Raw genomic sequence first — 11239 nt, 5'->3', positions numbered from 1 at the left:
ATGTTTAAACGTAATATTTATTGTCTAGAATATGTAGTTATGAATGTGTGAAAATTTCAAGCTTCGGTTTAGTCGATTGCATGTGAATTCAGTTAGTAGGACTTGTATGACACTTTTGAAAAATGATAGGCTAATCTATAAGGACCTAATAGTACATGTAGTCAAAAGGAGGACTTGCATGTCAAATTCCCCCAAGTGCTAGTGGCCGGCCATGACAAGGAATCATGGGCAAAACATGTCATGAAACATGTTGGGTGAGTGTTTTATGTAGGAATAAATAAAATAAGGTGCATGAGTGATAAAAAATGAGAAAAAAAAAGTGTGTGTGTGAAGGCTTCTCCCATTACCGTGAAAGTGAGAAAGAAAAAAAAAAAAACCTTGTTCATCTTTTTTGATCCTTTTGGCCGAAAATTCCAAGGAGAAGAAAGGAGTTCTTGCTCATGGTTGGTTTGGAATAGGTTGGCCATCCTTGTATCTAGATTAAGGTATGTTGATGTTGTGCCATGAGATTCATGCATGTTTTAGTTGCTAGTTTTAGTTCTAATTAGTCCATGGTTCAAAACTTTTCTATGTCATGGGGATGATAGTATGGAATGAAAATTTGAGATAAGTAAGGTTAAATTTGATTTGGTATAATCGGCCATATGGGTATATATGTTTGTGAAAATATATTTTCTTTGTTAACTCTTTACAATCGATTGTAGGAGTAATATTGGCTTATAAGGTTGAGTTGATTCATGATGTTGTATATTAGGATTAAAAAATACTTGAGACTAGATTAGCTTAATGGTGACAATACATTCGACCTTGAAGCATTAATCGAATAGTGGTTGAGGTTTTGATATTTTGAACAAGGATAGTTGTGAAATGGGGTGAAAACCATTAAATTATACACATAAGAATCCAGCAAGAAGATTAAACTACTAAATGTATTCATTTTAGATCAAGACATCAAAGAGGGAGAATCAAGCAAAGGCAAAGCAAAGATAATCGAGTAGTCGATTGGGAATCATTTCATCCGATATAAGGTAAGTCATTAAGCACTTATTTTGTACTAATTTAAATGGTCGAAATGTCCAAGTAATGATGCTGAATGGAATGATAAATATATATATATATATACTTGTATGTATGTGGTGATGAAAGTATTGAATGGAAAGAAAAGAGGTGAGATGTATTGAGTTATTGGTTTCGGCACTAAGTGTGCGGGTCTAAACATTTATGATCACAAATTGGCACTAAGTGTGCGGGTTCAAATGGTATAGCACTAAGTGTGCAAGTTTGATTATATAGCACTAAGTGTGCGAGTTCGACTATTAAGCACTAAGTGTGCGGGCTTATTACACATGCTCTATGTGCGCGGCCTTACCGAGTCAATCATGGACAGCGGTACGAGTAAACACCTTGAACTCATGAGGAATAGGCATTTTATTTATATTTGGAATTGAGCTTGGAAAGTCTTGACCTATGTGGTGATTATACTTGAAGATAAATGCATGAAATGTCATATGGTGTAATGTACGAAATATCAAGTAGGGCTTGGTATGAGATCAAACCGAAATGCCTAAGGAATTATAGTACCGTTTGGGTGTGGATGGAGGATTTTAATTCCGCATTAATTATTTTCTCTTATGGTATATTATTATTGAACGGCAATATAATGCTTATGGCTTACTGAGTTATATACTCACCCGGTGTTTGCTTGTCGCCCATTTTAGGTTTCTTGGACTCGTCCTTTTTCGTGCTCGTGATCGTCATCGAAGTCATCACACCGGCTAGCAACTTTTGGTATTTTTTTTGTGTAGACGGTCTAGGAGAACATTTTGGCATGTATAGGCTAATATGCTTTGTTGAACTTTGGTATGTAAACTTTTAGCCATGCAAAAATGGCATAAATGCTCGGTTGGATTTAGTTCTCTAATGTTAAGTCGCAAGTCTTGGTAATTCGATTTTTATGCCATATGCCATGGTTGATTATTTTGGTGTTAAAATTCATGATATGGCAATAGTGTAGTAGGGAGATGTTTGACAATGATTAGCCTCTGGTATGGCTAGTCATGATCATAATTTGTGACATGTATGATGAATCACTAGTTAGATCAAAGGGAAATCATGAAATAGGCATAGTTGCTTTAGTAACAGGTGCTGGCAGCAGCAGTGACGTGAGATTGAAAAATCACAAAAAATAGGGGAAATGGAATTAAATAATGAATAAATTATGGAATCGAAGCCTGATGAGTCTATTTTCATATAAAAGAAACGAAGTAACCATATGAGCTGTATGTTAAGAGATATTTAAGTTCTCGCGGGACGGGGCCAGAACGGTTACTGGAGTCCCGGTCCTGACTTTGGGAATTCATAACGAATTGACCAGTGATAATTATAAGCCATGACATATATGTACAGATTCCTTTTCGAGTCTAGTTTCTTTAGAAATAAACCACATCAGTATTGAAGCCCTGTACAGGGAGATATCCAAGTCGTAATGCGCAAGGGTCAGTGCAGTCGATCCCTGTAACATGGGGGATTTCAAATAATAAACTGTACTAATTGGCCCAACCAAAAATTCTAGAAAAAAATTTGTAGATGCATATATGAGTCTAGTTTTGGGGAAAATTTACAGAACTGGATTTCGAGTCTCAGAACTCAAGATATGATTTTTAACGCGATTCGTATGCAGATTGGCAGCCTGTCTGGGAAATTTCTAATAAGTGGCTTGAAGTCTGTTAACACCTCGTGTTCGACTCCGGCGACGGTCTCGGGTTCGGGGTGTTACAATCATCCTAGCTTAAATAAAATTGAGCTAACATTGTTGTAAACAAGAACAAAGAACACATAGCAAACATTTTCAGATTAAATTAAAGAAAAGAAAGATTAAACCCAAATCAAAGTGGCTGTCACCCAAGACTCTGATTGACGAGGTCCTTCGTTCCTTCGCTTTGCTCTTTTGCTGATGGCTCTCCAAGGTGGCTAACCAAGTGCTCTTTAAGAGGCTTAATTGCTAACATATTTATGAAGAGATGATGCTAGGCATGGGAAATGGAAAATGCTAAGAGAATTGAGAGAGAAGAGAGAATGATGAAGGATGAGGGATGATGAATGAGGGCATGAAGGGTTCTTATTTATAGGTGAAGAGAGGTGGGTAGTTTGCTAAAAATAGTTGGTTTTAGTCTCTTCAAACTTCTTCCATGACTGGCCGGCCACAATTAGTGGATTTGAGCTTATTTTTGCTTGATTTTTAAGCAAATTAAATGTCATAATAACTCAGGACCGAGACTCGGTCAAATGTAAAACTTCGGGCAAATCTCTAATTTCTTCAACAATGCAAGGACCTTGTGTAATTAAGCCAAAAAGTGGTTTAAGAGGATAGCCATGTGTAGCCGAATTTGGGTTTACTTGGTCTTCAATTTGGACGGTTTTTGTAATCCAACAAAGCTATCAGACCTGTCCAAAATAAGTCAATAAGTTAAAGGACCAAAGAATAAAATTTATCCAATTTAAATAATTAATTACAACCCAAATTATTAATGAAATATTTAAAATGATTGATTAAATATAATTTTATATTTTATTATTTAATTTAATCATGCATAGTCCATTCTATGTCTTAAAAATGTAATATGTTCAAATCAATATAAAATAAGCCATTTTATGCATGAAAACTATATAATAAAGTATAAAATCACATTTTAATAATTTTCATGTCCTAATTTCACATTTTACATATTTCATTAATTAATTAAACAATTACTTAGTTTTAACAACAAATTTAAGTAAAAATGTGATAAATTACATACGAAAAATCCTATATATTTTTCAGTTTTCACACCTCCAAACTTAAATCATTGCTCGTCCTGAGTAATGTTTATGCACAGCAAAAAAGTCTTGCTAAGGCAAAATTGCTAACTGTGCAAGCAGCATCAATCTTTGTCCTATAATCATGCATTAATAACTTCATTTTCATAGATCTTCTTTATTAACAAGTAATTCATAAGCAAACGTTTATAGAATTTTATCATAGTTTGTATGTATGTCACATCCATAGATAACATTCTTCATTCAACATAATTTCTTATCAATCAAGCAAAAAATCATAACGCTTATTTATGATCTTCATATGTTGAACTTAGTACTTCCTCTCCACTAATGTAGGTGACATAATCATCAAATCAATAGGTCTTTTATAAGGTTGTAATGGGGCTCAGTTAAAGGTAGGGATTTTAAGAGATGAGATATTTCGATTTCAAAATCTTAACCTTTAATTTTGTCTTGGATTTTTCCAAATACAGCCTTTTTCTTTAAGTGAACCTTTGGACACCCCCCAAACTTATTTTGAGCTCAAGCTCATACATTTTTCCTTTTTGGAGACTGAGCAAACTTTTCTTCGCTTTTTTTTTATTATTTTTAAGCATGAGCTCATACATCTTTTTGAAAATTTCCCCAAATGTTGATTACCAAGACAACTTCAGCTAAGATGGGTTAGAATGTGGCTTATAATGGAGGTTCATTGCAATAAACAGGCCTTTAAGCTCAAAATTATAGTTTCAAGGGTCTAATATCATAGGGTTGGCTTGAAAAGGCTCAAAGGATCCAAAGAAATAGTGCCTATATCATTTTAGATTTTTATGTCCCCTAGGATTTTGCGTCTAGAAAGTTACTAAGTCAATTCTAAAGATATAAGCCTTTATGCATGTCTAATCTCAAGAGAAACTAAGTTTTTATGGCAAACATTACTAAGGCTAAGATCATACAAGCATTCCATTCTTCATGATAACATTCATTAAAAGAAATAATCATTCATACTTGCATACAAACTATCTCATCAAAAAAATGTCTCTAAACATTCATTTATTAAAACATACTTATGAAAGAAATGATTGAAACAAACTTGAAAATTTTAAAAATTTGAGCAATTTATTTGCCTTACCCCCCTTTAAAAAGAAGCAATGTCCTCATTGCAAGAACAAAGTAATGAATGAAAACTGGACACCAGGTAGGGTTGTAAAGATAGAGAGGTGAGTCATTCAGATTTCTTAAATACTAACTCTTTCCTAATAACCTAATTCTAAACATGTTCATTCCCATTACCACATCACTTAGTCTTTTTCTTTCTAAAGAAGTGTTAAGTTTATTCATGCTTGCTATGTTTTATTCTATAGAAATTAAATCTTAATTACGAAAGAAATAAATTCCTAAAGACCTAAAAATAATTAAATAAATAACAAGACAAGAATCCCCCTTTTTATTTTTCTAACTCATTCGCCTTGTCTTTTTCAACTCCATCTCTGCTTGCATTGTCAGTATCTTCCATCCATGTCTCAAAGATAGCATATGGAAGCTTAGGAACAAAAGTATTAGAGATATTTTTAAAAGTATATCGAATTGAGTCATCTCTAATTTTTGCATATTTCCAGTAAGTTTGTTGTTGATTGTGTACGAACTTGCACATATCCATCAAAATTGACCACTCTGATTTCTTTGAAGCACTTGTAGAAGTTGGCATAGGAGTTGTAGATTCAGGTCCAACACTTAGCTTGACTGGTTCTTCTGGTTCAACCTTTGGTTCAAGGGTTGCAGATCCTTCAACTGGTTTAGGACTGTTCGGTTACTTGTCAGATTCTTCTTCTTCATTGTCTGTAACTAAATTAGCTTTATTTTCAATTTCATTTGTTGACTCCTCGGTATCTGCCTCAGTTGGCTTTTCTTGCTCGCCTTGATTCAGCTCATGCACCTTCTCTACTAACCTTTCAAGATCATTATTTATAATGCACCCTTGAACACATCGCCCCTTCAGATTTGCTTTTGTTTTAACATGGGCCCTTAAGCAAAGTGAAGTGATTAATGATGGGAAATAAGCACTTCCTGTCTTCTTTTTATCACAATCATGAATCTCCTTGAGAATAATTTTCCCAACATTAATGGACTTTTTTTTTTCAAAATTGCATATAACAAGAGCATTTGTTCCATCGAGATGGTGGAACTATGTGAGATAGGCATAAAATTGTAGTGAACGAAATAAAACCATACATTTGCTACTGGTCTTAGGTATTCCCTTCGGCAAGAATGGCTCTCATACTTTCTTATAATCCATTGGGATCCTGGGTTTATCACAACATCAAGCACTTGTTGAAGAAAATCCCAATTGATATTGTTCATCATAGGGTAATACTCATCTTCTTCAACATCAGGTAAGTTAAACAAATCATTAATGGACTTAGAAGTAAGAGGTACCTTTTTTTCTTTCGAACGATGACCTCAGTAGCATCTTGCATAGTCAAACTTGCATAGAATTCTCAAACTAGTTCATCATCGGGAAGTGAACGAGCATCACAAAATCGTTCCCACTTGAGAGCATTGATTTTCTTTCTAATCGGTATAGGAACAACCATCAAATCATGACTCTTCAAGTTAAAACCTTTTTCCGGCATCATAGGTTGATGCTTGAAGATTGAATCAAATCTCTCTTTCACTTCTTCATCGATCAAAATCGGGTTTTAAGGAGTAGTCTTTAAAGATCTAATTCTTTTGCGAGACATGGTATCTTTTCTTGAGAATTTGGAAACGTTTCTACACAAAAGGGAAAAGAGAAATTGGCAAGGTGAGTAAGGACTTGCTACAACGAAAATCTTGCAACGGCAAGGATGGTGCAGCGGCAACAAAAGCGTGCGACAGCAACGACGGTGTGTAGAGGCGACAACAACAATGTGCCACAGCAACGTTGGTGCTTCGACAATCTTCTTGTGGCAACAATAGGTTATTCTGACAAAAAGGGAAGAGAAACTAGGGTTTTTTTCAAGATTTGAGGCTAGCGGCACAAAAGGGAGATTTAGGGATTTTTAAGGTTAAGCAAATTACTTTGAGGGATATGAAAAATAGTAGAATGAAGAGGATTTTATATAGGGAAGAATTAAGGCAGCATGTAGCGAAAATTTATCTACATTAGGGTTATCTGGGTGGCAAGTAATGGGAGTGGTGGCAAAGTATGGTTTTTCTCTCCTTTTGTCTGTCTTAGGCCTCAAACTCAGACTGTATTTACAAACTTACTCAAGAAAATAAAAACTGATTAGTACTTGGGCCAAATTTGACCCTCTTTATTAACATAAAAATTTAAAATTTAAACAAAACAAATGAAACTCAAAAATTTTAAATCTTAATTAGAAAATTTATTCTACATTAAATTAATTCACAGGAAAGGTTGGAGGGGTCATAGCGGTCTTGCTTAAGTTCCGATCTCCTTAGACAGAATTAATTAACTGTAATAAGAATTTATTTATTTACAAAACAAGTTCATGAAAAATCAAGGGTCTGTTAATTTGAACGATGATTCAACTCACTCAACTTCACCATCCTGGTAGTGTTTGAGGTGTTGACCATTAACTTTAAACGTACCTCCGTAGTTGTTGTATAATTCAATAGCTCCATAAGGATAAACTCAGTATATGGTATAAGGTTCTTTCCATCGGGATTTAAGCTTCACAGGAAATAACTTCAACCTTGAATTAAACAACAAAACCTTCTAACCTTCTTTAAAGTCGCGAGGTTGTATATGACTATCATGACATCTCTTTGATCTTTCTTTACACATTTTGGCATTTTCATAGGAAAACAACCTCAGCTCTTCCAACTCATCAAGTTGTAACATCCTTCTTTCACCAGCTTGCTTAAGATCAAAGTTCAACTGCTTCAAAGCCTAGTGAGCTCTATTCTCCAACTCTAATGGAAAATGACATGCCTTTCCGTAGACTAACCGATAAGGAGTCATTCCTAACGGTATCTTAAATGTTGTTCGATAAGCCTATAATGCATCATCAAGCCTTCAAGACCAATCTTTTCTACTAGGGTGTACTACCCTGTTAATGATACCTTTGATTTCATGGTTCACTCTTTTAACTCGCACATTAGACTGTGGGTGATAGGCAGTAGCAATCTTGTGCTTCTCATCATATTTGTCAAGCAACCACTTAAGTTATTTGTTCACAAAGTGAGAACCTTCATCACTAATAATAGTTCTTGGTGTCCCAAATCGTGTAAACACATGCTTATGTAGGAATCGCATGACTACCTTAGCATCATCTGTAGGGTATGCTTTAGCTTCAACCCACTTGGATACATAGTCCACAGCAACTAAGATGTATTTGTTCCCATACGAAGAAGGGAACGGGCCTAAGAAGTCAATGCCCCATACATTGAATAATTCAATCTCCAAAATGTTTGTTAAGGGCATCTCATTCCTCCTTGATATATTTCCGGTCCTTTGGCACTTATCACAGTTCTTTACATAAGCATAAGCAATTTTAAATAGTGTAGGCCAAAAGAAACCTGCTTGCAAAATCTTTGCTGTAGTACGTGAACCACCAAAGTGTCCCCCACTTAGAGATGAATTGCAATGATACAAGATCTCAGCAATCTCACTTTCAGCTACACACTTTCAGATTATATTATCTGCACACTGTTTAAACAAAAACGGATCCTCCAAAAAATAATATAGACTATCATGAAGGAATTTTTTCCTTTGTTAGTATGTCATTTCTCAAGGAATTATTCCACATGCAAGATAATTGGCAAAATTAGCAAATCAAGGTGTTTCATGAATTCGAATTACCTCAAATAAGTGTTCATCTGGGAAATTATCGTTGATAGGCACAAATGATCGAGTTATCTAATCTTACTCCAACCTCAACAGATGATCAGCTATTTTATTTTCAGCACCTTTTTTGTCTTGGATCTCAAGGTCAAATTCTTGGAGTAACAGTATCCAACGAATTAGCCTCAGTTTCGCATCTTTCTTCGTGAGCAAGTATTTAATAGCTGCATGGTCAATAAATATTGTAACTTTGGTATCTATAAGATATGACCAGAATTTGTCAAAAGTAAAAACTATAGCAAAGAGTTCATTTTCAATTACCGTATAATTGAGTTGGGCTCCCGTCAAAGTTTTACTTGCATAGTAAATAAGGTGAAACGCTTTGTTTCTTTTTTGACCCATCACAACTCTAGCGGCATAATCACTTGCATTGCACATCAACTCAAAAGGTGAGATCCAATCAGATGTAACGATTATTGAGGCTGAGATTAACCTTTTTTTATATCTTCAAAAGGTTCCAAACATGCTTTATTGAAATCAAACACTGTATCTTTCTCTAGCAACAAACACAACGGTTTAGTAATTTTTGAGAAATCTTTGATAAACCTTCGGTAAAAACGGGCATGGCCTAAGAAACTTCTGACTCCTTTCACATTAATTGGGGCTGGTAATCTTTCAATTACGTCCACCTTTGCTTTATTGATTTCAATTCCTCTCTTTGAGATTTTATGCCCTAAGAAAATCCCTTCCTTAACCATAAAATGCCATTTTTCCCAGTTAAGGACAAGATTCGTCTCTTCGCATATCTTCAGTACCTTAGCCAAATTATTCAAACAAATATCAGGATTGTTACCAAAAATAGAAAAATCATCCATGAAAACCTCGATAAATTTTTCAACCATATCAGTGAATATTACCATCATGTATCGTTGAAATGTTGCAAGTGCATTGCATAAACTAAAAGGCATTCGCCTAAAAGCAAATGTACCGTATGGAAAAGTAAAGGTTGTTTTATGTTGGTCCTTCAGAGCTACAACTATTTGGTTATATCCCAAATAGCCATCTAAAAAACAATAGAATTCATTACCTACTAGTCGATCTAACATCTAATCCATAAAAGGCAACAGAAAATGGTCTTTCCGAGTGGTTTTATTCAACTTCTTGTAATCAATACAAACTCTCCAACCAGTAACGATTTCTGTTGGAATCAACTCGTTAGGCTCATTTTCAACAATAGTAATTCCACTTTTCTTCTACACACACTGCACCAGACTTACCCACGAACTATCTGAAATAGGATAGATGGTTCCTGTATCTAACCATTTGATCACTTCCTTTTTCACAACTTCCTTCAAAATATGATTGAGCCTCCTTTTCCATTAATTCGAGCTCTTTCACCTTCTTCTAAAATAATTTTATACATGCAAAAAGAATGGCTTATACCTCGAATATCAGCTATGGTCCAACCAATTGCTTTCTTAAATTTCTTTAGAACAGCAATTAGTTGCTTCTCTTGATCTTTCGTCAGTTCTGCTAAAATAATCATAGGCAAAGTGGAACAGTCACCTAAATAAACGTATTTCAAATGGGAAGGAAGTACCTTTAGTTCGAGTTTAGGTTGATCTTCAATTGACAACTTGGGTTGCACAAATTTTCTGACTTCTAACTCCAATGGTTCAAGCTATGTGAATTGAATAAAATTTCTCGAATTGACTTCCATCAAAGCCATGTTGTCTTCACCTACTTCATCCTCCAAAGGGTAAAGATCTAAGGCTTTCTCTGATGGATCTTCTTCAAAATTGCTTTCCATAGAAACCAAGGTTTCTATCTCTTCCATAACTAAACACTCTTCTGTCAGATCGGGAAATTTCATCGCTTTAAGAATGTTAAAGGTTACCTGATCATCTTAAACTCGCATGGTGAGTTCACCTTTCTGCACATCAATTAACGTTCTTCCCGTGGCTAAGAAAGGTTTCCCAATGATGATTGGCACTTTCTTATCTGCTTCAAAATCTAAGACAGTGAAATCAGTAGGAAAAATAAATTTATCGACTCTTACCAAAACATCCCCGATCTTTTTCTTGAGATATCTAAAGATCAATCCGCTAGCTGAAGTGTCACAGTAGTAGGTTTTCCTTCACCTATCCCTAGCATCTTGAAAATAGACTTAGGCAACAAGTTGATACTCGCTTTTAAATCACACAAAGCTTTACCACAGTAAGATTCCCAATGTTACAGGGTATAGTAAAGCTTCTTGGGTCTTTCAATTTCGGTGGCAATTTTTTGTACAAAAATGCACTGCACTCTCTTGTCAAGGCAACAGTCTCATACTCACTCAGTCGTTTCTTATTGGACAGTATATCCTTAATAAACTTTACATAATTTGGAATTTTTTCTAAAGCCTCCACCAACGGAATATTGATGTGTAACTGCTTCAGAATGTAACACCCCATACCCATACCTGAGATCGAGACTGGATACGAGGCGTTACTGGACTTGTACTTGAACGTTTACGAGAATTACGGTTTTTAAACTTCCATTTCAAAATAAAACCAATCAAATTACATCTTAATGTCCCTATTATGGGCCTACGAGGCCCAAAACATATGTCGAGAAAGGTTCAGGACTAAACCGAGAACTTAGGAAAAATTTCAA

The sequence above is a fragment of the Gossypium arboreum genome, chromosome 10 (assembly GCF_025698485.1).
Source record: "Gossypium arboreum isolate Shixiya-1 chromosome 10, ASM2569848v2, whole genome shotgun sequence".
Taxonomy (NCBI): Eukaryota; Viridiplantae; Streptophyta; class Magnoliopsida; order Malvales; family Malvaceae; genus Gossypium; species Gossypium arboreum.
The sequence above is the reverse complement of the archived record's forward strand: the minus strand, read 5'-3'. Positions refer to the sequence as shown.